The sequence below is a fragment of the Saimiri boliviensis genome, chromosome 1 (genome assembly GCF_048565385.1).
Source record: "Saimiri boliviensis isolate mSaiBol1 chromosome 1, mSaiBol1.pri, whole genome shotgun sequence".
Taxonomy (NCBI): domain Eukaryota; kingdom Metazoa; phylum Chordata; class Mammalia; order Primates; family Cebidae; genus Saimiri; species Saimiri boliviensis.
In genome coordinates this window covers 128530972-128543535 of record NC_133449.1, presented here as the reverse complement: position 1 = coordinate 128543535, position 12564 = coordinate 128530972, and the positions used below count along the sequence as shown (strand labels likewise).

At 47.6% G+C, this 12564-nt stretch overlaps 1 protein-coding gene across 3 annotated transcripts in view; it reads left to right on the top strand.

Moving 5' to 3' along the window:
* Positions 1 to 12564, top strand: part of CRACDL (CRACD like) — a 145431-nt gene that overhangs the window by 26644 nt on the left and 106223 nt on the right. The gene's annotated exons all lie outside the window — the stretch shown is intronic.

Sequence of the window (12564 nt, the reverse complement as noted above, 5' to 3'; positions counted from 1 at the left end):
GCTCATGAATCTCATGATGTGCAGAGAAACCATACATAGCAATTGCTTGACAGCTTTCTGCCAATCTCTTCTGAATTTTCACTGGAGAAACCTCCCCGGTGTCTTGGAGGAAGCAGAGCTGCTGAGATGCTGATTCACTGTGTGAGGCTTAAACTCAGGATGCATTTATACATCCTGTACTCTCACTGTTTGCATGAAGCTTTTAAACACAGGGCTGGGCGAGACAAGTTTGGGGCAGTGGGCTTTTTCTGTGTGTAGACCTCTGAACCTTTAGGATTATTCTGGCTTTGCAAATTTACTGATACAAATAAATATAGGGACTCAAGTTAGGCTGAGAAAATAGATGAGGTATGAATGAAATTTCTGCACTGATGGACTTTCAGTGGAAATTGTGAGGCTCAGTCCACTTCCCAAATGTAGGTCCCAGCCTTTTATTGACTCTGAGTGTTGTTGTACCACGGATGGAGGCAGCACCAGAGAGGGGAAGGTCACTGGACTGTAAGCCACCTTGGAAACCCGAGCCTTGATCTGTTGTCCAGGGCAAGTGGCAGCTTGTACCACAGAAGAGAGGGGACAGAATTTACTGGAGTTTATCTGCCTGATAGGCATTTGCAGCAATAGAGTGGGTTTGGTTTTGGGTTTTTGTTTGGGCTGATAAAATCTTTCTGTTCACTTCTAAGCTGTTGGGTTGACAAGCTAGCCACAGGCTGTGGGATGGGAGAAACTGTGGAGCCATGTAGCTGTGTGGCCAGGAAGAGTGGCTAGCTTCTCCCCTGCCTGACTACTCACTGCAGGGACAGGGCAGGCATTTGCTAGGAAAAGAACTTTTGCTGGAGGGTTGACAGGGAACTGCATCTTCAGGAGAAGCAGTGTGGGACCCATTCCTGTCCCACAGCTGAGATTTTGGAATTGTCTGGAAGAGACACCCTACCTGAGGGTGACCTCAGAGCTCCCCAGGCCACACATAGGCTCTTCTGCCCTTGTGGCTTGCTTCCCAGATGAGACAGCCAGTCCATCCACTGGTTACAGCTTTGAACATGGAAGGAGCTCTGGGGCACTGCCAGCCCCTGCTACAGCGTGGCTGGGCTGGGCCAGAAAAACCATGAGGGGAGAGCCTCCCATTCCAGCTTCAAAACTGCATGTTTCTACCTGGCGTCAGAGAGGAAAGCTGGCCTCCTATTCCCATGGGTTGACTTGAAGATACACGTTTTACTCCTGATGCCTTGCAAGAGTTGCAGAGGTGTTTAACATGTGCTGAAACGTTAGGTTTTCTGCTTCAAGAAATACTCCGTCATCCTTCTTTTTCATTTGGTCTTAATGTATGTAGTTCACCTGGCAGTCTCTTCTATGCAGCAACCAGAGCCATGTTTTAAAATGTAATAAGACTTCCAGTCCCAGACATGATGGAATAATAAATATCAGACTTACCCTTCTTTCCCAAGCAATTGTGATATTGGACAGAATGCATGAAGGAACTGTTTTCAAGAATGCAGCAACACTCAGCGCAGGTCTTTGATCCAACTGGAAGCATGTGAGTCAAGCCCCATATTCACTCTGGCTTTCTGTCCGAGAGTGCCTTCAAAACCAAGGCACAGGGAAACAGAGGCCACCAGAGAGCTGAGCACAAGAAACAGAGATCAGAGCGGAGGCAGCTGGAACTTGGCGAGGAGCTGGAACTGTAGTAGAGAGGAGGGTTCTGAGCAGAGACGGGACTTCAGAAGTCTTCAAAGTGATCTTGAGTCTTGGCTAAATGCTAAGTTGCATTTACACAGGGAACGACTCTTTGAGGCTTAGCAGAGAACAACTACTGGGCAGGACCTTGTGAGGAAGATGGTGTGCTAAGCGCGATCTGGAGGTCACACAGTCACATCCTGCTGGGAGACTCAAAGTTCTTTTGTTTTTTTTCCTGAGATGGAGTTTTGCTGTTGTCACCTAGACTGGAGTACAGTGGCGTGATCTCAGCTCACTGCAACCTCTGCCTCCCAGATTCAAGTGATTCGCCCACCTCAGCCTCCAGAGTAGCTGGGATTACAGGCACTCACCACCACACCCAGCTGTTTTTGATATTTTAGTAGAGATGGGGTTTCACCATATTAGCCACGCTGGTCTTGAACTCCTGACCTCAGGTGATCCACCTGCCTCAGCCTCCCAAAGTGCTGGGATTACAGGCCTGAGCCATTGCACCCAGCCGAGACTTAAGAGTTCCAGTCTTCTAGAGTGAGGAGACCTTACTGAGCTCCTTGAACATTGAATCTGAGATCACAGTAAGGTCATACCTTAGAAGTAAATTGCTCTAGCCTAAAGACTTGCTAAACTCTCCATAACAAAACCTAAGAACAAGACTTGTTAGGATCAAGATGCTATGCCAGTCAACTAACACTCTGCCAGAATAAAACTCAGCACTTGTCTGTCTGTCTTTCTTTCTTTCTTTCTTTTTCTTTTTTTTTTTTTTTTTTTTTTTTTTTTTTTTTTTTTTTTTGGAGGCAGAGGCTCACTCCATCACCAGGCACCAGGCTGGAGTGCAGGGGTGCGACTTCAGATCACTGCAACCTCTGCCTCCCGGGTTCAGGCAATTTTTCTGCCTCAGCCTCCTGAGTAGCTGGGACCACAGATGCGCACCACCACACCCAGCTAATTTTTTATATTTTTAGTAGAGACAGGGTTTCACCGTGTTGGCCAGGATGGTCTCGATCTCTTGGCCTCATGATCCGCCTGCCTCGGCCTCCCAAAGTACTGGGATTACAGGCGTGAGCCACTGCACCCAGCCAAAACACAGCACTTTTCAAACAAATTATTATCTGCAATATCCAGCATACAATAAAAAAAAAATCACTAGACAAGAAGGACAATGAGACTAATAACGAAGAGAAAAGGTTGATAAATGCCAACCCATATAAACAGTGAGTGAACAAATAGGAATTTCAGCAGAGAAGCAGCAATTTAAGAAACAACCAAATGGAAATTCGCAAACGAGAAAACATAGTATCTCAAGTGAAGAATTCCCTGGATGGATGGCTGGACAGAGTGGCTCACACCTGTAATACCAGCACTTTGGGAGGCCGAGGCAGGCAGATCACCTGAGGTCAGGAGTTTGAGACCAGCCTGGTCAACATGGCAAAACCCCGTCTCTACTAAAAATACAAAAATTAGCCAGGTTTGGTGGCAGGTGCCTGTAATCCCAGGTACGTGGGAGGCTGAAGCAGGAGAATCTCTTCAACTTGGGAGGTGGAGGTTGCAGCCAGCCGAGATTATGCCACTGCACTCCAGCCTGGGTGACAGACTGAGACTCCGTCTCAAAAAAAAAAAAAAAAACAAAAAAAAAAAAGAAGAAGAAGAAAAGAAAAGAAAAAGAATTCACCGGCTGGATCTAAGGCCAGTTTGGACACTGGACACTGGCAGAAGATAGTGTCAGTGAGCTTTAAGACAGATCAATAAAAGCTGTTAAAATTGAGTCACAGAGTAAAGGAACACTGAAATTAGCAGAGCCTCAGTGACATATGAACGATAGTATCAAATAGCCCAACACATGTACAATTGGAATTTAGGAGGTGAGAGAGAGATTGGGGCCAAAAAATATTTGAGGAAATTTCCCCAAATTTGATGAAAAAATATCAGCCTACAGATTCTAGAATTTCAGGGAACTCCAAGCAAGGTAACTCATCACACCTGGCCAGGCGCAGTGGCTCATGCCTATAAACCTAGCACTTTGGGAGGCTGAGGCAGGCAAATCACCAGGTCAATAGATTGAGACCATTCTGGCCAACATGGTGAAATCCCGTCTCTACTAAAACTACAAAAAAATTAGCCAGGCGTGGTGGTGTGTGCCTGCAGTCCCAGCTACTTGGGAGGCTGAGGCAGGAGAATTGCTTAAAACCAGAAAACAAAAGCTGCATTGAGCCAGGATCGCGCCACCGCACTCAAGCCTGACAATAGAGCAAGACTCTGTCTCAAAAAAAAAAAAAAAAATTACACCTAGGCCGGGCATGGAGGCTCATGCCTGTAATCCCAGCATTTTGGGAGGCCAAAGTGGGCAGATCACCTGAAATCTGGAGTTCAAGACCAGCCTGGGCAACATGGAAAAACCCCATCTCTATTAAAAATACAAAAATTAGCCAGGCATGGAGGCACATACCTGTAATCCTTGCTACTCGGGAGGCTGAAGCAGGATAATTGCTTGAACCCAGGAGGTAGAGGTTGTAGTGAGCAGAGATTGTGGCCACTGCACTCCAGCCTAGGTGACAGAGCAAGATTCCACTTCCAAAAAAAAAGAAAAGAAAAGAAAAGAGAATTACACCTAGGCACACTAGAATTAAATTGCTGAAAACCAGAAATAAAAATAAAATATTAAAGCCGTCAGAGGAAAGAAGGTAAATTACATATAGGGGAACACAAATATGGATACGTTTGACTTCTCATCAAAAAAAAAGCAAACTCACAGAGAATGGAAGAACATCTTTTTTTTTTTTTTTTTGCCTTTTAAAATTAAGTTCTGAGGCATTTACATAGGGAATGACTCTGCAGGACGTGCAGGTTTGTTACATAAGTATACACATGCCATGGTGGTTTGCTGCACCCATGAACCTGTCATCTATGTTAGATATTTCTCCTAATGCTATCCCTCCCCTAACCCTTACCCCCCAACAGGCCCTGGTGTGTGATGTTCCTGTTTCTGTGTTTATGTATTCTCATTGTTCAACTCCCACCTATGAGTGAGAACATGCAGTGTTTGGTTTTCTGTTCTCATGTTACTTTGCTGAGAATGATGGTTTCCAGCTTCATCCATGTCCCTGCAAAGGACACGAGCTTATTCTTTTTTATGGCTGCATAGTATTCCATAGTCCATATTTGTCACATTTTCTTTATCCGGTCTATCACTGATGGGCATTTGGGTTGGTTCCAAGTCTTTGCTATTGTGAACAGTGCCACGATAAACATGCCAGTGCATGTGTCTTTATAGAATGATTTATAGTCCTTTGGGCATATACCCAGTAATGGGATTGCTAGGTCAAGTGGTATTCTAGTTCTAGATCCTTGAGGAATTGCCACACTGTCTTCCAGAATGCTTGAACTAATTTTACACTCTCACCGACAGTGTAAAAGTGTTTCTATTTCTCCACATCCTCTCCAGCATCTGTTGTTTCCTGACTTTTTAATGATTGCCATTCTAACTGGTGTGAGATGAAATCTCACTGTGGTTTTGATTTGCATTTCTCTAATGAACAGTGATAATGATGAGCTTTTTTTCATATGTTTGTTGGCTGAATAAATGTCTCCTTTTGAGAAGTGTCTGTTCATATCCTTTGTCCACTTTTTGATGGAGTTGTTTGTAAACTTGTAAATTTAAGTTCTTTGTGGATTCTGGATATTAACTCTTTGTCAGATGGATAGATAGCAAAAATTTTCTCCCAATCTGTAGGTTGTTGTTCAGTCTGATGATAGTTTCTTTTTCTGTGTAGAAGCTCTTTAGTTTAATTAGTCCCATTTGTCAATTTTGGCTTTTGTTGCCATTGCTTTTGGTGTTTTAGTCATGAAGTCTTTGCCCATCCCTATTTCCTGAGTAGGATTGCCTATGTTTTCTTCTAGAGTTTTTATGGTTTTGGGTCTTACATTTAAGTCTTTAATCCATCTTAAATTAATTTTTGGTATAAGGCGTAAGGGAGGGGTCCAGTTTCAATTTTCTGCACATGGCTACCCAGTTTTCCCAACACCATTTATTAAACAGGGAATCCTTTCCCCATTGCTTGTTTTTGTCATGTTTGTCAAATATCAGATAGTTGTAGTGTGTTGTGTCTGAGGCCTCTATTCTGTTCCATTGGTCTTTATCTCTGTTTTGGTACCAGTACCATGCTGTTTTGTTACTGTAGCCTTGTAGTATACTTTAAAGTCAGATAGCGGGATGACTCCAGCTTTGTTCTTTTTGCTTAGTATTGTCTTGGCCAGGTGTCCCCAAACTATGGCCCATGGGCCGCATGCGGCCCCCTGAGGCCATTTATCCGGCCCCCGGCCACACTTCAGGAAGGGGCACCTCTTTTATTGGTGGTCAGTGAGAGGAGCACAGTATGTGGCAGCCCTCCAACAGTCTGAGGGACAGTGAACTGACCCCCTGTGTAAAAAGTTTGGGGACGCCTGGTCTTGGCTATGTGGGCTCTTTTTTGGTTCCATATGAAATTTAAAGTAGTTTTTTCTAATTCTGTGAAGAAGGTCAATGGTAGCCCGATGGGGATAGCATTAGCTCTCTAAATTACTTTGGGCAATATGGCCATTTTCAAGATATTGATTGTTCTTACCCATGAGCATGGAATGTTTTTCCATTTGTTTGCGTCCTCTCTTATATCCTTGAGCAGTGGTTTGTAGTTCGAGAACATCTTTAAAGTTCTGAAAAAATTGTCTCAAAAATAATTGTGAAACAAAGACATTCAGATTGACAAAAATCTGGCCGGGAGCGGTGGCTCATGCCTGCAATCTCAGCACTTTGGGATGGTGAGGTGGGTGGATCACGAAGTCAGGAGTTCAAGACCAGCCTGGTCAAGATGGTGAAACCCTGTCTCAACTAAAAATAAAAAAAAATTAGCCAGCCAGCCGTGGTGGTGCATGCCTGTAATAGCAGCTACTCAAGAGGCTGAGGTAGAGAATTGATTGAACCCAGGAGGCGGAGGTTGTAATGAGCTGAGATTGCACCACTGCACTCCAGCCTGAGTGACAGAGTGAGACTTTGTCTCAAAAGAAAAAAAAAAGAGAGAGAGACAACACCAGTCTTACACAAAATCTTTCACAGAGGAGGGAGAAATACTTCCCAAATAATTTTATGAGGTCAATGTGTTAGTCCATTTGTGTTGTTATGAAAGAATACCAGAATACATGAGACTGGATAATTTATAAAGCAAAAAGTTTTTTAAAATTGTTGTAAAACAATACCTGAGACTGACTTATGGTTCTGTAGGCTACAAGGAGTGTGGTGCTGGCATCTGCTTCTGGTAAGGGCCTCAGGAAGCTTCCAAGCTTGGTGGAAGGGCAGGGGGAGTCAGTGTGCCACATGGCAAGAGAAGCAGCAAGAGCGGAGGAGGTAACTGTCCAGCCTCTCTTAAACAACCAGATCTAGCATGAACTCCTTACTATGGGAAAGACACCAAAGCATTCAGGAAGGATCCACCCCCGCGACCAGAATGCTTCCCACCAGGCACCATCATCAACATTGGGGGTCCCGTTTTAACATGAGATTTGGTAGCAGACAAAACATCCAAACTGTATCAGCCAGTATAATCATGATTTTTCAAAAAAGGAAGAGAAATTACAAACCAATATTCTTCATAAACACAGAGACACAATAAAACAAATTGAGCAGTGAGGGGGCCCATGAGGCTTTGTTCTTCTTGAATGAAATGAAATAAAATAAAGGTGGCTTTGTTCTTCTTGAATTAAAATCAAGTCAATAAACACTCATGGGTTCACTGTCAAGTGGAAGGCTGGGCATTCACGTGCAATATCTCATTGGATCCTTAAATTGGCAAGAAAATACGATCTTTTCATCTGCTCAGATGAAGAAACAGGCTGAGAACAATCACATGGGTTTCCCAAGGCCATTCCCATATATGGCAGCACATGTGGAGGGCTTCCATGGAGAGACTTCCTGTGCTGAATGAATGGTGGGGGTGTGTGGCTGGGACAGAGAGTTCCATTCCCATGGTGAATGTGATGCCATAGTAACAGCAGTGGGGAGCGTCCTGGAGATCTGTTCCCGAGGAAAGGACAATGAGAGTGTACCTAAGTAAAGAAAGAGGTTGCAATAGCTCAGTGGAGGGTGTGTGGAAAGTGGGCTCCTTGATCACACTGTTTTGTGTTCAGCGTCTGACCTCTCAGTGTTCCTTCTGTTTGTAGAACTCCCTGGGGATCATTTTACCCTGTTCTCACAACCTTTGAAGCTGACAGGAGCTCCAAGTATCAATGACACCTGGGATGAAAGTGGCTCAGGGCTCCCTTACATGAGTCTGTGTCCTTTTGTTTCCCAGATGTCATTCTGGGCACTGAACAGCCAGGGGATATGGCAGAGATTAGACAAAGGAGCATCACCCAGACTGAGGGCCAGGGGAGCAGGACTTCCGAATGCAGCAGCATTTCTTAATCGCAGGACCACACTCCTGTACGCACACGCACGTGTGTGTGTGTTGAAGGATGATCCTGGAAAGAATATTTTTTTCATCTTAATTTAGTGATGCGTCTGACTTAAAAATGACTACTGAGACCAACTTCAGGAGCAATTAGAGGGGGAAGCTTGTTAAGAATGTCTAGTGCATTCTCAGAGTTTGGAGTTAATCAGAAGCAAATGGTTTTCATCATTGGTATATTGGCACATTAGGAAAGAAACTATTCCTTGATGTAAGTGTTTGCAGTAGTTTAAAGTATCTGTCTCCTCCACATGCCCACTGAGATATGGTTTCTTCCCCCAGCTGGAATTATTTAAGAGTGAAATGAAGGCGATGTCCCCTCTTAAGCCTCACTGAGAAATAGTAAAAGACCCCTTTATTTTTTTCTTAGATGAGATTTTTAGGCATGGGGGAAACAAAATTGGGTTTGAAATCAGGGAATTTTTACAAGCGATATGTCTTGAAGGTGGGCTTTTGGCAAGTTTAGGACAGCAGGTCCCTCAGCCCCTCATCATGGTCCATGTGCCCCCAGGGATGGAGCAGTGAGCCCACTCGGTGTTAGCCTTGCCATGAGTCTGTGCAGCAGTCAGGGAAGCGGAGGCCAGGAGGGAGCTCCTGTGGCTTCTGGCTGTTTTGATGAAGGTGCTGAATCTGCCAGTACCCCAGCAAGGAGAAGTGAGCTCTCCCCAGGCTTCTGCATCGTTGAGGTTAGGTCTCCTAAGGAGCAGAGGCTGATCCCATCCCCACAGCAAATAGGAAGGAGCACTCAGGTCATATGGGTGAGGGTCCCCTCACGTGCTGCTGTGTGGTTGGGAGAGTGTGCTAGCGCAGCCCGGGGGGTGCACCCCCAGGGGAAGAGTGCTTTCATCTCAGGATGCTAAGCTTCCTGGGAAGAGTGGTAAAAGCTGATCGTAGGTGCCAGGACACTCCGTCTGTTTTCCTAAGTAGAGGTGGTAAACGTGGGGGCATGTTTTCCGGGACTTCTTTGCTTACCTTGGGAGAGATGCCCTGTGGGCCCAGGATGTCTTCTCGATGAAGAGGTGACCTGTGTCTGGAATACTGAGATGGTGGGTGGCTCAGGGTCCCAGAGGTCAGGGAGGCTGGGCCATGGCAAGTTCTGAGAGTTTGTCCGTGAGGGGAGGCCAAGCTAGCACAGGCCCCTCCGTCCTACAGACCCTTCCCTCCAGCTCAAGGGATAATTAGGCCCTGGAAGTAGACAGTGACCCCCACCCACGCTCGTCTTAAAATACTTTGAAAGCCAGAAGCCTGGTTGATGAATTGGGAGATGGCATACATCTGCTCTGAAGACGAGAACGACTGTGCACACTGCTCAGGAGCCCCACACACTCAGGGAGCCCACTTCATGTTCATCAGATCTTTCGCTGGCATGGCTGGAGTCCTCAAGGGAAAGGTCTTGATCCTGTCTTAGGGGAGGGATTATGTTTCCTTGCTGGGAGACAGGGTCATCACTTGCCTTCTCTGGAGGTCTGACTCGGGGTCGTGCAGGCAGAGCAGAGGTGAAGGCTACCGGAGACCCCTTCAGCATAGGGCTGACAGCACTGAGAGAGGAGAGGCCACTGGTGTCCGTGACTGCCCCTGTCCTGCCTCCTGTCATTGATGACATTCCTCCCTTGTACCACGTGGGCTGACCTCTATGTCTCATTTGCATGCTGTTTACAAGTCACAGTTTAGGACTGACTGATATGAGAGTTGCTAGCCCCCTTTGTTCCCTTTGCAGACCTTTGGAACTTTTTACGGTGGAGAATGGCCTTTTCTGACTGTCCCAGTGGGCAGGACTCTTCCATCTATGATGTCCCACTTTCTCGGTTGGTGTCCAGACTTCCTTGTGCTTGCCTTTGTTCCACAGCTTCTCTTGTGTTCCCACCTTACTGCTTCACCCGGCTCTCAAGTTCCTGGGGAGGGGCTGCATTTGATCCTGATGTGCAGCCAGCTGGACGCAGTGTGTTCCCAGCCAGCTGTTGTTAATACTCACCAGCACCAGCTCACTTGTCATTAATACTCACCAGCACAGGTCACGTGATGCACACCCAGGTGAAGTTCACTCCATTTTGCTCATTCTGACCCCAGAATCCGTGCTCTAACAAAGAGGCCCTATCCCAGACAGGAGTCTCTAGACTGGGTCTCTCTTGTGACTCAGGACTTTGAGAAGACACAGGATTTCTTGAGAACTGCAGGCCCTGTGGTCTGAGGTGACCTTTGTGTGTGGTCCCTTCACAGATCAGCATCCAGGATAAGATGCCCTGTGGGCTGTGATGCCCACCTGTGGCCCCCAGTTTGCTTCTAGGTTAGGGTCTCACACCACGTGGGCTGGCCACCCAGGACGTCTGCTCTGCCCTTCAGAGCTCTGAGCTCCAAATGGGGAGAGCCCTGGGATTGAGCTTTTGCCATGGCCTGTGATCTTTATATAGAAGATCAGGGTTCTCCCAAGCGCTGGGATGGGCAGACTTTGGTGGGAGCTGAAACCAGAGGTTCTATTGTGTCATGCTGGCAACTTTCCCACTGTGGCAGAGGCTCAATGGCCCATCATGGTCAAAATGGTCACCATTTATTGAGCCCTTTCTATGGCCAGGCTCTGTGCCAACACATCAGCATTTAACTCTCAACAACGGGATGAACCCATTTCACAGATGAGAGGGGTTGCAGAATCTGTCCAACGTCATGGTACTCTAAGTAGTAGAACCAAGGAAAAAACTTAGGGCTGGCAGTGTCACAAGCCTTTAGAGCCTTGACCTTGTGTGCCAACCCCATTTCTTGAAGAATCACCTTCTGTCCTAAGTGAGGGGAGGGGCTCAGCACTCCTTCCTCCAGAACTTGACTTCCTTCACCTGCCTCCTGCCACTATCATAGAAGGTGGAGCCGGATGACCTTCTTCTTCACCGGCGAGGCACCCTCCCACAGCCACACTGGAGTCTCTGTTTCCTGTGACTGATTTGCTCTGCCCAACAAGGCTGTGGAGTGGAGGGGCCAGATTGCTCTCTGGCTGGGCTCAGGCCCTTGTGTCATTTTCAGGGTGCCAAGTCAGGATGCTTGGTGCTCTTGGGAGGCTGCCTTTCTCCATCTCTCGGGACCAAGGAGCTGACAAAGAGTACTTTACTAAACAGCCCACCACCCTCCATACACACATACATGCCAGCACACAGACACACATGCACACAAATGCACACACCCATGCGCACACACACACACATGCATGCATATGGGCACACACAGTGGACAGGCCCAACTCCCACCTCTGTTCTTTTTCTCGCCTAGTCCCCCAGACTTTTTTCAAAAGCCAGAGGAGGAGGGTATCAAAGGCATGGTTGCTGGGTGGGTTCTGTGGCCTGGCTGTGCCACAGGGGTACCAGGGCACCCCTCCCACTGAGCCTCTGTCCCCCTGCCTCCCCTTCCACTGAGCCTCCATCCCCCTGCCTCCCCTCCCACTTAGCCTCCATCCCCCTACCTACCCTCCCACTTAGCCTCCATCCCCCCGCCTCCCCTCCCACTGAGCCTCCATCCCCCCGCCTCCCCTCCCACTGAGCCTCCATCCCCCCGCCTCCCCTCCCACTGAGCCTCCATCCCCCCGCCTCCCTTCCCACTGAGCCTCCATCCCCCTGCCTCCCCTCCCACTGAGCCTCCATCCCCCCGCCTCCCCTCCCACTGAGCCTCCATCCCCCTGCCTCCCCTCCCACTGAGCCTCCATCCCCCTGCCTCCCCACTGAGCTAAGATTTCTCAGACACATTTCTTAAGGCCTCAGCCTCAGGCCTCTACCATCAGGCAGCCCTGGTCTTTCAGCCCTTTTCTCTCCTTTTTTTCCTCCATAGACACCTTTTTTTTTAAACTCCAGTCTGATTGGTCCCCCCTGACTGCTGAGCACATCTTGCTCTTTGCCACCAGTGCCTCCTGCTTGGGCACTTTCCTTGCCTGCAGGGCCACCCCTGGCCATTCCCTCACTGTCCTTCAGGCTCAGCTGCAGTCCCAGGTGTTCCACACCCACGGTGATCACAGCCTCTGGGCTGTCCACTTGGCACCTGCTCCTACTCTGCGGTAAGGACATTCTTCTCTTTCTCGAGGAGACTCCTTCAACTGTGTATGTCTGCTGTCCCACTGACTGCGGGGTCCTATGAGGACTCTTGTGTATCCTTGTCACTTAGGTGCTTATTACATATTTGTACATTTTTAAAAGGCTTAATGTCTGAGGTTAAGAGCTCTTGTGTCACCCCTTTGTGTAGCCCAGTGGCCTGCCCGCTGGGAGGGGCATGGCTGCAGGGAATTGCGTCAGTGGTGTCTGGGGGAATGGTCTGGTTTGGATAGTGGCAGGTGAATTTCATGTTCCTGCCACCACCCTGTCTTGGAGGGGTGGGAGGAGCACATCAGACGTGTCAGCTTGTTTACATTCAGGTCCCTATTTGGTTTGACAAG